The sequence below is a fragment of the Tursiops truncatus genome, chromosome 12 (genome assembly GCF_011762595.2).
Source record: "Tursiops truncatus isolate mTurTru1 chromosome 12, mTurTru1.mat.Y, whole genome shotgun sequence".
NCBI lineage: Eukaryota > Metazoa > Chordata > Mammalia > Artiodactyla > Delphinidae > Tursiops > Tursiops truncatus.
In genome coordinates this window covers 23,596,904-23,611,966 of record NC_047045.1, presented here as the reverse complement: position 1 = coordinate 23,611,966, position 15,063 = coordinate 23,596,904, and the positions used below count along the sequence as shown (strand labels likewise).

Sequence of the window (15,063 nt, the reverse complement as noted above, 5' to 3'; positions counted from 1 at the left end):
ACTTCTGTCTACAGCCAGACTTTTTCAAGGTTCTTAAGCAAAGATGTAATGATTGGTGAAAATAATCAGTTTATTGACCACAAACATCTTTTTGAGGTGGGCAAAATGAAGAGATGGATATTTAAATTTTATTTACTCATTTATCTATTTAAGAAAAAGCTAGGCATCACAACAAGCTCTGAGGGGGGAAAAGAGAACATTGTTAGAATTACGTTTTTTAGAAAGGGGAAAGGAAAGCAATAGTATTATTATTACTCTGATTATTACTATATTTTGCTTATTTGAGTGTTGAACTCATCACCTCCTTCCCTGTTTCCCAGGTGAAAAAATAATCCAGCTCTCAACCTCAGTTTTCTTACTTCTTATCCCCAGCTCTCATCCTGAAGCTTCAAAATCTTACCATTGTCTTTTCTTTGGTGACAATCGAGTTAGGTTTCAGGTTCCACTTTTCAGAGTAGATATCTGATAACCCTCCTTCTGTCCCCAAATTATGTTTAATGCTCAAAATGAGCACAAGTGTCTGCCTTTCTCCTGTCCACCCACAGCCACTCCTCCCTGCCTGGAGTTCTGGATTCTCGCCGTGTTTCCTCCTTCATATCCAGTGCTTCTGCCTTTATCTGCTCCATCCTTTCCAGCCTCTGAGAACAGCTGTGTTGGGGATGGGTGTGGGCAGGACAGGAATGGAGCAATCAGGAGGGGAGTTGGTCCAGAGACTGGACCGCCCAGCCTCTTTCTTCACACAGGTTCCTACCTCCCTGTCTCTCCAGGGACCCACTTTTCCCACTCATTCTCCCCTCCCCCTGAAGTGGGTCTAGAACCTCCCTGCTGTCTCCCTGGACCTTTCCTTGTCATGGGATGCTGTTCTCAGACCCCTTCTTGAAGAGTCCTCCTTGCTTTCCTTGATGTGGCAGTCTCTGGACCATCTCCCCTCCTAATCGCTCCATTCCTGTCCTGCCCACACCCATCCTCAACACAGCTGTTCTCAGAGTTCCAGCCCTGGCCCTCCTTCCTTTTCACTCCACCACTTTCCAGAGTGATTTTTCCCTCTCCATACATCCCAGGATTGGTTCTTCCCTCTGGTCATTCCTCTCTCTGCCTCAAGTCCCTCATGCAAATGACCCCTACGTCTTGAATATCTTTCAATCCACCCCCTCCTCCTGGACTCAGCCCCACTCGCTGCCTTGGTTTGGGCTCCCATCATCATCCCATCCCATCTCCCTGGATTTCTGCTATTGTCTCCACCTCCTCAGGCCCCTTCATGCTGCCAGTGCTGTGTTCTTTCTAAAACCCAAACTGATTATGCCTCTTTGACAGCTGGAAACTGGTCATTGAAAGCCATCCAGCCAGACTTTCCAGTAACTCTGAAGGCACAAGATAAACTCAGAGGATTTTCCTGCAGTGCATTAATTTTTTTTAAAACATCTTTATTGGAGTATAATTGCTTTACAATGGTGTGTTAGTTTCTGCTTTATAACAAAGTGCATCAGTTATACATATACATATGTCCCCATATCTCTTCCCTCTTGTGTAATTTTAATCAAAGATTTTGAGTGTTGGAGAAGAATTTTTAAAATTTATTTATTTTATTTATTCTTGGCTGCATTGGGTCTTTGTTGCTGTGCACGGGCTTTCTCTAGTTGCCGTGAGCGGGGGCAACTCTTCATTGCGGTGGGTGGGCTTCTCATTGCGGTGACTTCTCTTCCTGAGGAGCACAGGCTTCAGTAGTTGTGGCTCACGGGCTTAGTTGCTCCGTGGCATGTGGGATCTTCCCAGACCAGGGCTCAAACCCGTGTCCCCTGCATTGGCAGGCGGATTCTTAACCACTGCACCACCAGGGAAGTCCCTGGGAGAGGAATTTTTAATCCTGATGGTCACAAATTACTTTAAAAAGAGTTTATAGTAAAATCAACTCATATTCACCATAGAGAACAACAGAAGTTCAGTTTAATTTTTAACATATAACAGGAGACGTCAAAGACACTTTGCGCTTGGAGAAGGCCATTTGGGACCATGTTCCGGGATCCCTAGCTATTAGCATCCTATTTCCTCTGTCATTACAAGCATTTCCCTGGAAAAGTTGAAGAGGCATTATGCCCTATGGATAAAATCAAATCTTCATGCTTCTGGTCCACGTCTACCTCTCTAGTCTCATACTCTGCTACTGACTATTATCAATACTTCTCACATTCTACAATTCCTGGACTTTCATTACTCCAATTTTCCTACCAGGAATGACCTTCCAACCTCTGTGTCTGACAAAATCTCCTTGTCCTTCAGAATCAAGGAATCAAGGAATGTCTGCAAGAAGTGAAGGCAGGCAGGTAAGTGATTGCTTGCTAACAGATACAAGGCTTTGGCCAATGAGAGGGGAAAGGAAGGAAAAAACCTGTGTCTTGAAAAACTTGTCACCACAACAATGGCCCTTCCTCGCTGCAGTACCTGAGGGCTCCTTGCTGGCTGTCACAGCAGGCAGTTTCTCCCATAACTTTCTTTTTTTTTTTTGTGGTACGCGGGCCTCTCACTGTTGTGGCCTCTCCCGTTGCGGAGCACAGGTTCCGGACGTGCAGGCTCAGCGGCCATGGCTCACGGGCCCAGCCGCTCTGCGGCATGAGGGATCTTCCCAGACGGGGGCACGAATCCGTGTCCCCTGCATCGGCAGGCGGACTCTCAACCACTGCGCCACCAGGGAAGCCCTCCCATAACTTTCTGATCTCCTTTCTTGACGTCATAACGTCTCACTCCTTCCTAACACTCCAATACATGGAAGCTTTGGTCAGACCAAAGTCCAGCCTCTGGGGATCCTTTTGTGTTGAATGTCCAGCCACTTTCCCTCCTCTCTGAATCCTTCCCAGCCTTGACGCTCAACTCAAAATTCCACCTTCTAGGTGAAAACCTTCCTCGCTGTTTCAGCCCTCATAAATTTTTTTCCTCTTAACACCTACAACACTTAAGTTCTTATTAGAATTTAATTACACACATCTTGAATTTTATAACTTTTATTGGCTTTCTTTATTACAGAAGTAATACATTTATATTAGAGAAAAAATTAAAAACCAGTTAAGCAAAAAGAAAAACCACTCCTAAGCTCTTCATCTTGAGGGAACTACTTTAGCACTGTCTGTATATCCTTCCACACTTTTTTCTATGGCTGCTTAGACAATTTTTCCACTTTGGGGATAATACTGCTTTGCAATTAAAAAAAATGTACTAATAAAGCATTGAAATACCAGTATACGTACTTCTTCAACATCATTTTTGATGAATCCATGATATTCAATTTTATATATGAGCCACCACTTATTCAGCTAATTCTCTGCTGTAAGGCATTTAGATTTTTCTATTTTCTTTTTGCTTTTATACCAAAAAAACTTTCTGAATAGTCAATATTTTCAATAGTATAAATTCCAATAAATACAATTTCTGTGAATAATTTTAAATATTAATTATGAGCAATAGATGAAATAATTAATAAAAGTAATTAACTATAAAATCACTGCATTTGTTAATTGTTTAACTTATGTTAGCTTTGACTCCCCACCTAAATTTAAGTTCCTTAAGGATAAGATCCAGGGTTTTCTAATTTTTCTCTCATCGGCACAAGAGATATTCAATTGTGCATAAAGAAGAATTAGTCTATTTCACTTAAATTTCATGTGGCATCAATTCTTCATTGCAGTAGAAGATCTTGGGCTATGTTACCATAGATAATGATGTAAGAACATTTTTTCTTCTTAAGGACTATTTCCAAAGTCCTTCTTAGGAACTGAAGTGATTTTGGGGAAGATAAAGATGGGATAAATAAGAAGGATGTGTCATTAAAAAGCAAAAAGGGGGCTTTCCTGGTGGTGCAGTGGTTAAGAATCCACCTGCCAATGCAGGGGACACTGGTTCGAGCCCTGGTCCAGGAAGATCCCACATGCCGCGGAGCAACTAAGCCCGTGCACCACAACTACAGAGCCTGCGCTCTAGAGCCCGCGAGTCACAACTACTGAGCCCACGTGCTGGAACTACTGAAGCCCACGTGCCTAGAGCCCGTGCTCCACAACAAGAGAAGCCACCACAATGAGAAGCCTGCGCACCGCAACGAAGAGCAGCCCCTGCTCTCTGCAACTAGAGAAAGGCTACGCAGCAACGAAGACCCAAGGCAGCCAAAAAAAAGCTGCCAGCCAAATTTAACAATAGCTAGAAGTAAAATTTCTGCATGATCCTAGTTACTCCGGAAAATTACAGTGCTCTGTAGTCTGGAATACACTGATTATTTTTCAAAACTTGTATGAGATTTTATACAATGAGAAATAACTCTTCCTGGCAGTGGCATGTCCACAAAGACTCTAGCAGCAACCCTCAAACTTTGTCTGTGCTGCCCAGCAGTCCTGCTACCTCGCCCTGCACTGGTCCACTTTTTCTCTTCCTCCAACTCCAGCACCCATCCCTCCTCCACCATCAGCTGATCTCCTCGCTTCTGAGTCCCCTAAGAAAACAGAATCATTCAGACAAGGACTCTCAGCATCTCCTACCACCCCATACAAGCATCCCCGAGCATCCCCACCTGAGCTGCCTTCCCTCCTCTTGTGGGGATGAACTGGCCCCACCTGACTCAAGTACGTCACTCCAAAAGTTAACCCCTCTCTCTTGGCTTCAACAGTTTCCCCTCTTGACTGGATTATTCCCACCAACAAGCTCTAATTTCTCTCATCGCCCTCTAACCATGCCCCCATTTTGTCTTTCACAGCAAAGCTCCTCTAGAGAGTGGTCCGTATCCATTGCCTCTACTTCCTCTCCTCCCAGTCTCTCTCAAATCCACTCCAGCCAGGGTGAGTCCCTACCACTCCCCTCCATCAAAGACACCAATGCCCTCAGATAATTAAAAATCAATGGTATGTTCTCATCAGCAACACCCACCAGCAGCACTGACACAGCGGATTACCCCCTGCTTTTCGAAACATCCTACGTTACTTGGCTTCTACGATGCTACACTCCCCTCTCCCCTTCTCTCTCACTGGTGCTGTTTCTCAGCTACTTTGGCCAGATCTTCATTTTCTTCATCTTCTGACCTATAAATGTTGGCATGCCCCAGGTCTCGTCCTCAGACCTCTTCTTTTCTTCACCCATGTTAACAGGTTCTCTATGTTGATGACACACAGATATCCATCTCTAGTCTGGACCTCTCTCTTGAAGTCTCAATTCCCACGCTTAATTGTCTGCTCGACGTTTTCACTTAGATGTCGACAGGCATCTGAAGTTTACTTTATCCAGATGCAAACACTTCAACTTCCCCCCATACCTGCTCCTCCTGTAGCCTTCCCCATCTCATGAAATGGAATCTCTGTTAATCAGCTATTTAGGCCAGTCTAGGGTTTCCTTTGACTCTGCTTTCTCTCACATCCCACAGTCTAATTGTCAATAAATCCTGTCTAGTTTACTTTGAATATATATCTAGATTCCATTTATAGCTATCATTACAGTCCAAATTACCATCCCCTCCCTCTTGGTCTATCTCAATAGCCTCCTAAGTGGTCTCTGTGCTCCCTCTCTTGTCCTCCCCTCGACTTAGCAAACGAAATGATCTTTTAGGAGTTGAGGCCAGGTCATGTTCTCTCTCTGCAGAAACCCCTGTAAATTTCCCCTGAACTAGAACCTACTGGCTAGCCCTCTGGCATCATCCCCTGCTACGCTCCTTCTTGCTCTTCTGCATCAGGCACTGTGGCCCCTTTGGTGTCCCTGGAGCATGCCAAGTCCACTCTACCTCAGTCCACTCTACCTCTGCACCTGATCTTCTCCGTATCTGAAAAGCTTTTCCCTAGGATAGCTGCAGAGCTCATCCCCTCACTTCATTCGTATCTCTGCTCAAATGCCCCCTCATCAGGGACAACTTCTCTGACCCAATCACCCTATATAAGCGTGGCCCCACCCCTGGCACTCCTGAGCTCCTATTTTATTTGATTTCATAGCACACTCTTGACCTCCAGATATTACAACATACAACTTGACATATATATACATATATATACATATATATATAGTCAGTTCATTTTCTGTCTCCCTCCCCCATCCCATCTCATCACTAGAATGAGAATTCTGCATGCCAGCTTGTAGAACAGTGCCTGCCACATATAGGTGGCTCAATAATTTTTGAACAAAACACCACTCAAAGCTCTCCAGATTTCACCAGTTTCCCCAGGTGTCACCTGTGCAGTACTGAGCTGGGGTATTATGGTTTAGATACCCTTGAAAACATCTGGTTTTGAAATCATGATCCTCAGTCATAATTCTGAGGAATTTGCCCAATGAGTAGAACTCAGTTTCTTCTTAACAGAACTTCCTTCAGTGCACTGGCTCCTCCTGACTTTGGTACCCTCCCTCTAAACATCTCACTCCATTCTCTCTCATCTGATGTTAACTCTGTCCTGCTGTGTCTCGTTTATGCTTTGTCCTGCTACCTCGTTGAAGGTACCACATTTCAAATTCTGCCTAAGAAAACCCATTATATCTTCTCAACATCCTCAAATCCTATAAGAGGGTGCTGGAGAGCAAAAACATCAAAGACTTGGGAACTGCTCACTTCTTTCTTCTGTCTTCCTTTGCTCATCTTTTTGTTTCCGGCATATTTTAATCTTTCCTATCTTATTTGATAAAATCAAGGAGATTTATAGGGATAAAGTTTACTGACTTCAATGTTATGGTACAAATTATTGTCCCTGGAAATCATATCCTGCCTTAGAAATGCATCACAGATGAAGCCCATATTCTGGATCAGCACACACATCTCATTATGTAGGAAAAAAAGAGTCTATCAGGAAATGTTGAATGTTGCAAGCACGGGAAATAAATTGACCTCTACACAAGTTACCGCCATGAATATACAGAGGGAAGGACCTGCATCTGTTTCACATTGTAAAAGCCTGAAGTGCCCAGAGAAGCACTGCAAACCCAGGGAATGGCTGGCAAATGTTCACGACGAGAGTGCTAAGGCCATCCACAGCCTAACCTCTGCAGCGGTTCTGGTAAAAGAGTGTCCAGTTCTTGATTTCCCATCCAAATGTCATGTAATTCTGAATATGCTTTGGAGGCTGTAATTCAAATTACCCACTTCTAACTTTGAAAATGCAATAACTAACTCCCTACCAGACTTCAGCTCCTCAAAGGCAGAGATTTTTTCTTACTGACAGCCACAGAGGCACATGATTGCACTACTGGACGTGACCTCAGAGATCAGCCTGGCCTAGTTCAACCTCCTTGAATGACTAAATAATACAACCTATCATAGTTGCATTTGTTTTTTTCACCTCTAATTGCTATCCCATTCCATACTTGAGAACTTCAAACTAAGAAAGCTCCAGTCTGAGTCTTTGGCAAATAGACTAACTGAAATGACCTAATAGCCTTTGTTGTATCCATCTGGGACCAGAAGCAAGGTGGCAAAATGGCCTTGTGGTACCCGCTTCCACCCCCTCTCCACACCCCATGCTGATGCACCCAACTCCATTCACAGCTGGGCGGCCACGGCCAGTTTGAAGAGAAATGAATTTACTGGACCCTCATAGGGATCTTCTCAAGCCTGGATCTTGTGAGAAAAACATTTCTTGGCCCTACAAAAACGCAAAAGTTAATGCACTGACACTCACATGCTTACAAGAATGAGGAATGCAGAAACATCACTGTTCATAAGACTATAAGAAATGGTCCCGTCAAGGCAGATCGGGGGTCATCAGGATCCTCTGCCCTTGCCCTGAGGCCAGGCAGGGACCTCACAAGCAGGGCGATTTGTCAAAGGGGGCACCAGACCCACAGTCAGGAGACTGAGGACCCCTCCTACCTCAGAGACCTCTGTTCATCTGAAAACTGGAGATGCTAGCAAAGGAAAACTCCCAGTGTGGGTCTCGACCTATCCACTGAATCTCTGCAATGCTGTTAGAAAAATTACCTTGGCCTCTTCCGCTTCCTTTCCGCCATTGCTTAGCTTTCCACGCAGACGTTCAAAGTGGGGCCTTTTAAAACTCTGCCCTCAAACGAAGGTGGTTCAGAGCAACACTTTGGCTGATATCACGAGACTCCCAGGGCAGCGCTTCACTGCTTCCTCAGCATAGGCCAGTGCCCATCTTATAGGGAGGGGAGGGGAATTTATGATCCTTCTCTCAGTTGAGCGAGCCAAAGTTTTATAATATTCATTAAAGATCAGCACCACATGTAAGAATACGGTACTGCCTGTACACAAGGGGCCCAAGTTATAGGTGTTCAGGGAACGTGGCCTCGACAGGCGTAAAGTGGCAGGCACCAGCACTACGCTAACACAACCTTCTTTTATTGCAAATGTTCGTTCAGTCGAAGTCCTAATTACTTTCTGTAAAACCCTTACTACCATCAAGCTTTCTTCCGACAGGGCAGCCACACAATGGCCTTAAAGTGCAGCAGCAACACCCTGGCGACCTCCCGAGTGGGCGGCAGGCGGGAGGTTGGAACCCGTCAGGAGCTGAGGATTTGCAGCTGGGAGGTAGGCTTTTTAGTGAGCTTCGCGATTGCTCGCGCCCCTTCTAAAACCCTGGCGTGGGGACTTAGAGGCTCCCTCGGTGGGACAGGCCGAGGCCCTCCTGGAAAGGATTCAAACGTCAATATCAGTGTTAGGTCAGAAGCTGCTCTTCCTCGCCCCACTCCCTCCCAAGAGGGGGACCGGTCAGCTTCGAGGGGCCCGTGGAGCATCTTTTCCTGCCCCTCCTGGGAAACACTAGACAACCCCGGAATCCCAGGTCTCGAGGTCTGGCTCCCGTTCCTGGGTCTAGTGCCCTGGGCTCTGCCGCCCCTCCCCAGGTGCCACACCAGCCCTCACCTCTCCTCCCACCCCACTAGCCCCCAGCCCTGACCTTTCAAGGCTCCTGCGAGTCGCGGGCAAGGCCGGACCGAGCCAGGCGGCCGGCGGGCCCTGAGCAAGGGGCTCTCCAGGCCGCGCGGCCGCACAAAGCGGGGAGTGCGGCGGCGGCAGCGTGAGGCGCGCCCCCTCCCGCGAGCGGGCCGAGCGCGCGCCCGCCCCCTGTCCCCCGCCCCAGCCGCCGGAGCGCCATTCGCGGAGCGGTTTACGCTAGTCGCCGGGCGTACGGCGCCCCAGCGGCCGGGGAGGTGCGCTGCCCGGCTCCCGTAAAGTTATTGTGAATGGGGAGCGGGTGACGTCAGCGCCGAATGTCAACAATGTAGCGATTGAGAGTGTGGGCGTTCCGGGGAGAGCGGGAGCCGAGCGGCCCGGAGCAAACAGCGCCGAGCAGCCGCCGCCTCAGCAGCAGCAGCAGCAGCAGCAGCAGCAGCGGCAGCAGCGACCGTGCACGCCCGGGCTGCGGTCGCAGCAGCGCTAACGCGAGCGCCCGCCGCCGCCCTAGCCACCCCGCCTGCCCACTCCCGCTGCCGCCGGGCTCTCGCTTTCTCCCCGGCCTCCCCTCGACCCTTCCCCTCCCCCTTCCCGGCACACTCGGGGGACTGGGAACGTGCTGCCATGTGATGCGCGTCCTCTCCGCGAGCTTTCGGTGACCCCCCTCCCAGGCTGCGGACCGGGAGGACGCGGGGAAGAGGAGGCGGAAAAGGACGCAAAGTTCTCTGGCGAGGTGAGTCCCCGGCCGCGGGTCCCGGGCCCTGGCGGCGGGCGGGGCGGCGGCGGGGCAAGTTGGCGGGGGGAGCGGGCGCGCGGGGCAGGAGGGGAAGCGTGGGGAAGCGACGCGGGAAGGGAGCCGCGGCCGCCGGGCGCGCAGCCGCCCGCCGAGCGCCCTGCCCGCTTTTATGGCATTTTCTAGGAACGGTAAGGGGGTGGAAGCCGAGACGGCGGACGCGCTGCGAAGACTGTGCGCTCTCTCGCCTGGCTGTTTACGGCGGGCGAGGCGGCATTGTATTTTGCTCGCGTCGACGGGTGTTTTGGAACAGCAGGGGGAGGAGGAGCAGAGGGTAATAAGTCAGGCGTGGGGAGGGCGGGCTGGAGGGAGGCGCGCGTCCGCGCGAGCTGAAGCAGCTGTCAGACCCACGGCTCGCTCCCGGCCCCGCGAGGCCCGGGCGCCCCGGCCCCCAGCGCGCGACCGCGGTGCCAGGCCGGGCGGCCTCCTCCCTGCCCGCGGCGTCCGCGCCCGCGGCTGCTCCGCGAAGCTTTGCGCTCGGCTGTCAGTCGCCGCCGGGTACCTGGGACCACAGCGACTGGCGGGGCATCAAAGCCCAAGTTTAGGGTCCCGGGAAGAGGCAGGCTGCTGGCTCGCAGCGCAGACCTTGGACTGCGCGCTGGGTGGAATCACTATTACCAATGACCGGGTTATTGAAATGCGTCCCAGGGAGCTCAAGCCGAGGGGCTTGTGCCTTCAGAGAGGGAAATCTTGCACCTTCCTCCTCCAAGATTCTGCATGAAATCAAAGTGCAACACACACCCTCCTCTCCCTGCCCACACTTCAGTCTGCAAGCCCCAGAAGCTCCTTCTAGGAGAGGAGTTTATCCAGGGGACACCTCTCCACCTACCCCACGCCGAGGTGCCCTGTGGGGTCTCGCACTTTTCCTCCTCTCACTGGGTGGGTGTTCAGGAGCCGAGCGCCGATGGAGAGGGAGGCGGGCGGCGCTCCTGGGCTACCCCAGCTGCGAGAGGGGACTCGAGTGAGCATCTCAGCGACCTCGGTTTGGCCCCTCTTGCAGGAACTCGGACCGTGAGAGGAAGCCTGCAGGGCCGGGTGTACGCGTGTGAAAGGGGTCGCGCACCCCTGGCTTCGGGGGTCGTGGGCGCTCAGGGTATCCCCAGCATCCTCTCGCGTGTAGGGGAGTTTGATAACTTGGGGGAAGTTCCTGCACAACCGCTGTCCGATGGTTTTGTCTGTGGCCCGAGAAGGAGCGTCTCGCAATTTGCCTGTCCGGTCACCGTCGTCGCCGCAACCCTTGGGCCCTAGGAAACGAGGGACGAGGGCGCCTCACCCCCGACTGAGCGGCACACTCCCGGCTGTCGGGCGGGCGACGGGACGCGGCGTTCCTCGGTTTTCACCTTCACTGTCTAGTGCTGCAGTCTCTGACTCCCTGTGTAAATTTCATCTGTTGAGTGTGTTTAACTAAAAACGGTAATTACTTTAGATAAAAATCCTTTCCTGCCTAGTGCGAACCTTGGCGGAGATGATGCCTAATGAGATATTTTGCTTTTGTCTGTTTAGAGTAAAATTAGAGTTGTTAACTCTGATAACGGTTTTCTCAGATCATTTAAATGTAACATGTAGGAAAGTCATGTCGAGCTGCGAAGGCTCCGGCTGACATGAAAGAAGCTGAGCGGGAAGGGCTGCCCCTCCCTCGGTGGAGAGGCTCTTTTGGTAAGGCGGCGGCGTCTTGTTTAAAATGTGCGATTGCCTCCACCCTGGTGCTCCGGCAGCTCGCAGCTCGCGAGTAAACGGCGTTTTTCCTTCTTCCAGGTAATAGTAAACATGAGTCAAAATGACATCTTGTTAGAATTAGTCTTTAGCGTGTAAGAGAGATTGCTAAATAAGTGTTGCACTCAAACTGCTCCCGTGAAAGGTCTGTCAGCATTTCCATTATAAATTCAGGTTTTCAGGAGTTTATCATTTCACCCCAAAACTTTGAGTGGCTGAAATGTTTCTCCCTCCTAGTGTTCTGCCTTAAAACATGCATTGATTGTCCACTTCCATCCTATTTGCTATTCCTGAAACTTGAATATCATTCAAATGGGGGTCCCAGAAATGGAAAACACAACCATGGAATAAAGTACTTTTGTTAGAACATACTTTATTTGTGCTGAATAATATTTTCATTTTGCATTTTGGAAGACATTACGTTTGCCACTTGGTAATCATAAATGTGTTCATTCTTCTGGTGTCCGTCAGTTCTGCAGGTGGATTGAAATGTCAGTTCGTGTTGTATATGCCAGGATTACGTGGAAGAACATTCTCCTCATATATGTGTGTGTCTGAGCTCATAGCTAAATTATATGCATGCCTGTTAGCTACCTGTCAGTTCTTTGTATGTTGCATGTGAGGATCTTCCATAGAGGAGAAGAGGTAAGGCAGAAAGGGAGGGAGGGAGTCAGGGACACCCGCACCCGGCAAGTCACTTTTCAGTGTTATCAGCGCCTGGAAGAGAGCCATTCTTTTGAGTTATGCCTTTGACTCAGTGCCCTCAGGCAGGTCCCTTCCAGTCACTCACCTCTGGCTGCAGTGTGAGGGGCTTAATTATTTGCAAACTACTCTGACATCCCTGGATGAAAGGCGCTGCATAAATGCAAAGTATTGTTCTGATATGGAATTTAATGATCCATTACAGTTCATCAGGAAAATGCACTTTGCAGTGGTAGTCAGAAACGTTTCCACCTGATGGAGGGTAATGGTAACTGCCTAAAAGTAGGTTCAGATTACAGATGAGACAATTAACTCTAGCCATGTGCTCTTCAATTTGTTGCAATTCATTTTGTGATCAAAGTGAGTCGCAGAGAGCCAGATGGTCAGGTTCACGTTCACATCTCTCCTAGGCCAGCGCTTCACTTCTGAGCCCACTGTCTGCACAGCCAATGGGGACTTACTCATTAGCGCTTGTGAGCTGTTCCTCAGAATTTGTGATCGAGGCTCCTGTGATGCCAACAAAAGGGCTCAGGCCAATCTGTATTGTTGGGAGCGGTTTAATTTTACTTGGATTAACTCATGCCTAGTGTCTCTGGTATGGATCCAGCCTTAACAAGGGAGGAGAGAGATCCTAGTGGCTGTCTAGCTCAGCAGGGCTGGGCTCCACCGCTCTACTTTTTGTATACCTCAGATTTCAGGGGGTACGTTGTCTGGCTTCTTGTAAATGTTGGCTTATACTCAGTTAAATAAATACCCTCCCTGTCTGGCTGAGCAGCAGGGCCAGTTTCGTGGGCATGTGACCTGCACTGTTGCACAGGGCCCCTTCCCCCTCTCAGAAGGACCTCACACGTGGTTAATCTTCTGCTGTTGTCTTCTTGAGAGCCTTAATAATCCTTGAACATGGGGCCCTTCATTTTCATTTCTCGCTGGTCTCCGTGAGGAGGGGGCACAACGTGGAGTGGCAGGCAACCACTGCTGTGTCTCAGTTCCTTGTCGTCGACTGTTGCCAGGCAGGAATGGGTGGGAATACCGGCTTTGTGTTGCCACATCTTCTGATTTTTCCGAGGGAAGCTGGATATCAGGGTGTTTAATGTGGAATCCCCTAATTTTTAAATAGTCACTCAAACATTTTCTAAACACTGGGTGGGAACACTGAAAGCTCCAGAGCTGGCCTGCAGGCTCCCTGGCTCCCACTGCTGAGTGAGCTAAAACATCTTATTGTTTAATATTTCTGTATTTGGCGATTTTCTAAAGGCCTGGCACGTAGGAAGACGGTTTGTGAATCTCCACCAAGTGAATGGTTAACAGCGTCAGGAAAATTGAAAAATGCAAGAAAAACAGAACTCTAAATCAAATGAAATCAACACCGAGTCCCACTCAGGGATCGATAGCTTTCTTTTTAACAGAGGATACAACGTGAAAGTCCAAATAATTAATATCGAGGGCACCGTATAATCCTCTGCAGGTAAATAATCCATTGCTTTTGGGTCTCCTGCCGTCTGTGTAGTTGTTATTGACCACATGGTGTAACATGCCTGTTTAACGCCTAAGGACTCCTCCATGAGAATTTGACATTTGCGAACACCCACTAAAACAATAGCTGTGATTTCTTGAATGTTCACCACGTGCCAGAAACAGTGCTAACTGCTTTCCCTGCACATAATCTTGATAACTCTTCAAGGCAACCCTATGAAGCAGGCATTGTGCCCATTCTACAGAAGAGGAGGGTTCTCGTTGGAAAGAATTTCATCAGAATGCAGTGTGCGTTGTCCTGACCGTCTAAAGGTTATTTCCCTGTCCTATATACACAATCCAGCCCTGAGTCAATGACTGGGCGTGGGGTAGGGGTCATAGCATACAGAGAACCCAGTTCTTACCCTCACGTACAAGGAACAGGGAACGATGCAATATGCAACGTATCTGTCAAAACCTGCGATTCAGACGGCAAACGCTGCATCTGCTTCCCTGTCTCCTCCTTTCCTTTTCGGGATGTTGAAGAGGCTCCAGTGACATATGACCCTATCAGAGGCACTAGCAGTTCAGAAGTCAGGGCTGCTTGCAAAAACTGGCATTACTCTGGAAAAGAAAATAAGAAGCTTCTGGCAGAGCTGAAGCCAAGTTAGGGAGAGCAGCACGAAGGCCTTGGGAGTGACAGAAAATCACTCCTGTATTGTTGATGACAGCGTATAACCCATGCCTATTCCATTTTTAAATTTTATGTAAATATTTACAAATTGCTCAAGTCCAAACTGAAACCTGCTGTGAATTAAACATTTTGTAAACTCGGATTGCCCAGAATGTTACTCATCTTTTTTGGTCTGGGATGATATTTAATAGAAAAGTGGTTCTTTCTTTGTCAATTCCAGGTTTTTACTTTTTCCCCCTTTTTTTTCTTTTCGTTAATTTCAAATGTCAGTTTCCCTAAAACTGAAACTTACTCTTACCATCAGTATGCTACTCAGCTTCCCTAAAGGTCTCCTTAAAACCACCGGGATGTCCTTTTCAAGGACCCTTTCTTTTCTAAAGAATATGGAAATTGAACCTTGTCCTACTAATGGCACTACTTCAAAAATCAGGCAGGAATGTTGCCTTTGTTTTTCCTTGAGCTATTTTTTTCCAAAATAATAAGTCTCCCCAATCTGAAAGCATTTCACGTGCTTGTTCATTCTGGTCATTGGAATTACAGCCAAAATGTCTCTCAGTCTTCCCCAGTGACCTCATAATCACCACTTCTCCAGCATATTCCCCTGGTTAACTTCTCTTTTGTTCCTCAGCCTGATAATAAATTGGCCTTTGGTTCTGAGATGTGTCATTTGCTTCCCTGACCTCTTCGTTCCTCTCCTGGTGGCAGTAGGACATGGCACTGATGCCCCTGCAGGCGGCTGCGTGGTTGCCGGTTCCCTCTCCTGCTTGTGTCAGCTTTTATCTTCTCCTTTCCCAAGCGTTTAAATCCTCCCCTTTCCAGTCCTCCCATACTTCCCGTGATTATCTCCATTTGTTT

General features: G+C 48.6%; 1 protein-coding gene across 1 annotated transcript in view; it reads left to right on the top strand.

Moving 5' to 3' along the window:
* The first annotated feature begins 9,240 nt into the window (after positions 1–9,240).
* BACH2 (BTB domain and CNC homolog 2) overlaps positions 9,241–15,063 on the top strand; it is a 361,717-nt gene continuing 355,894 nt past the window's right edge. Inside the window, exon 1 of the mRNA XM_019929440.3 lies at positions 9,241–9,587. The gene's annotated coding sequence lies outside the window, so the exon portion shown is untranslated. The remainder of the gene's footprint in view (positions 9,588–15,063) is intronic.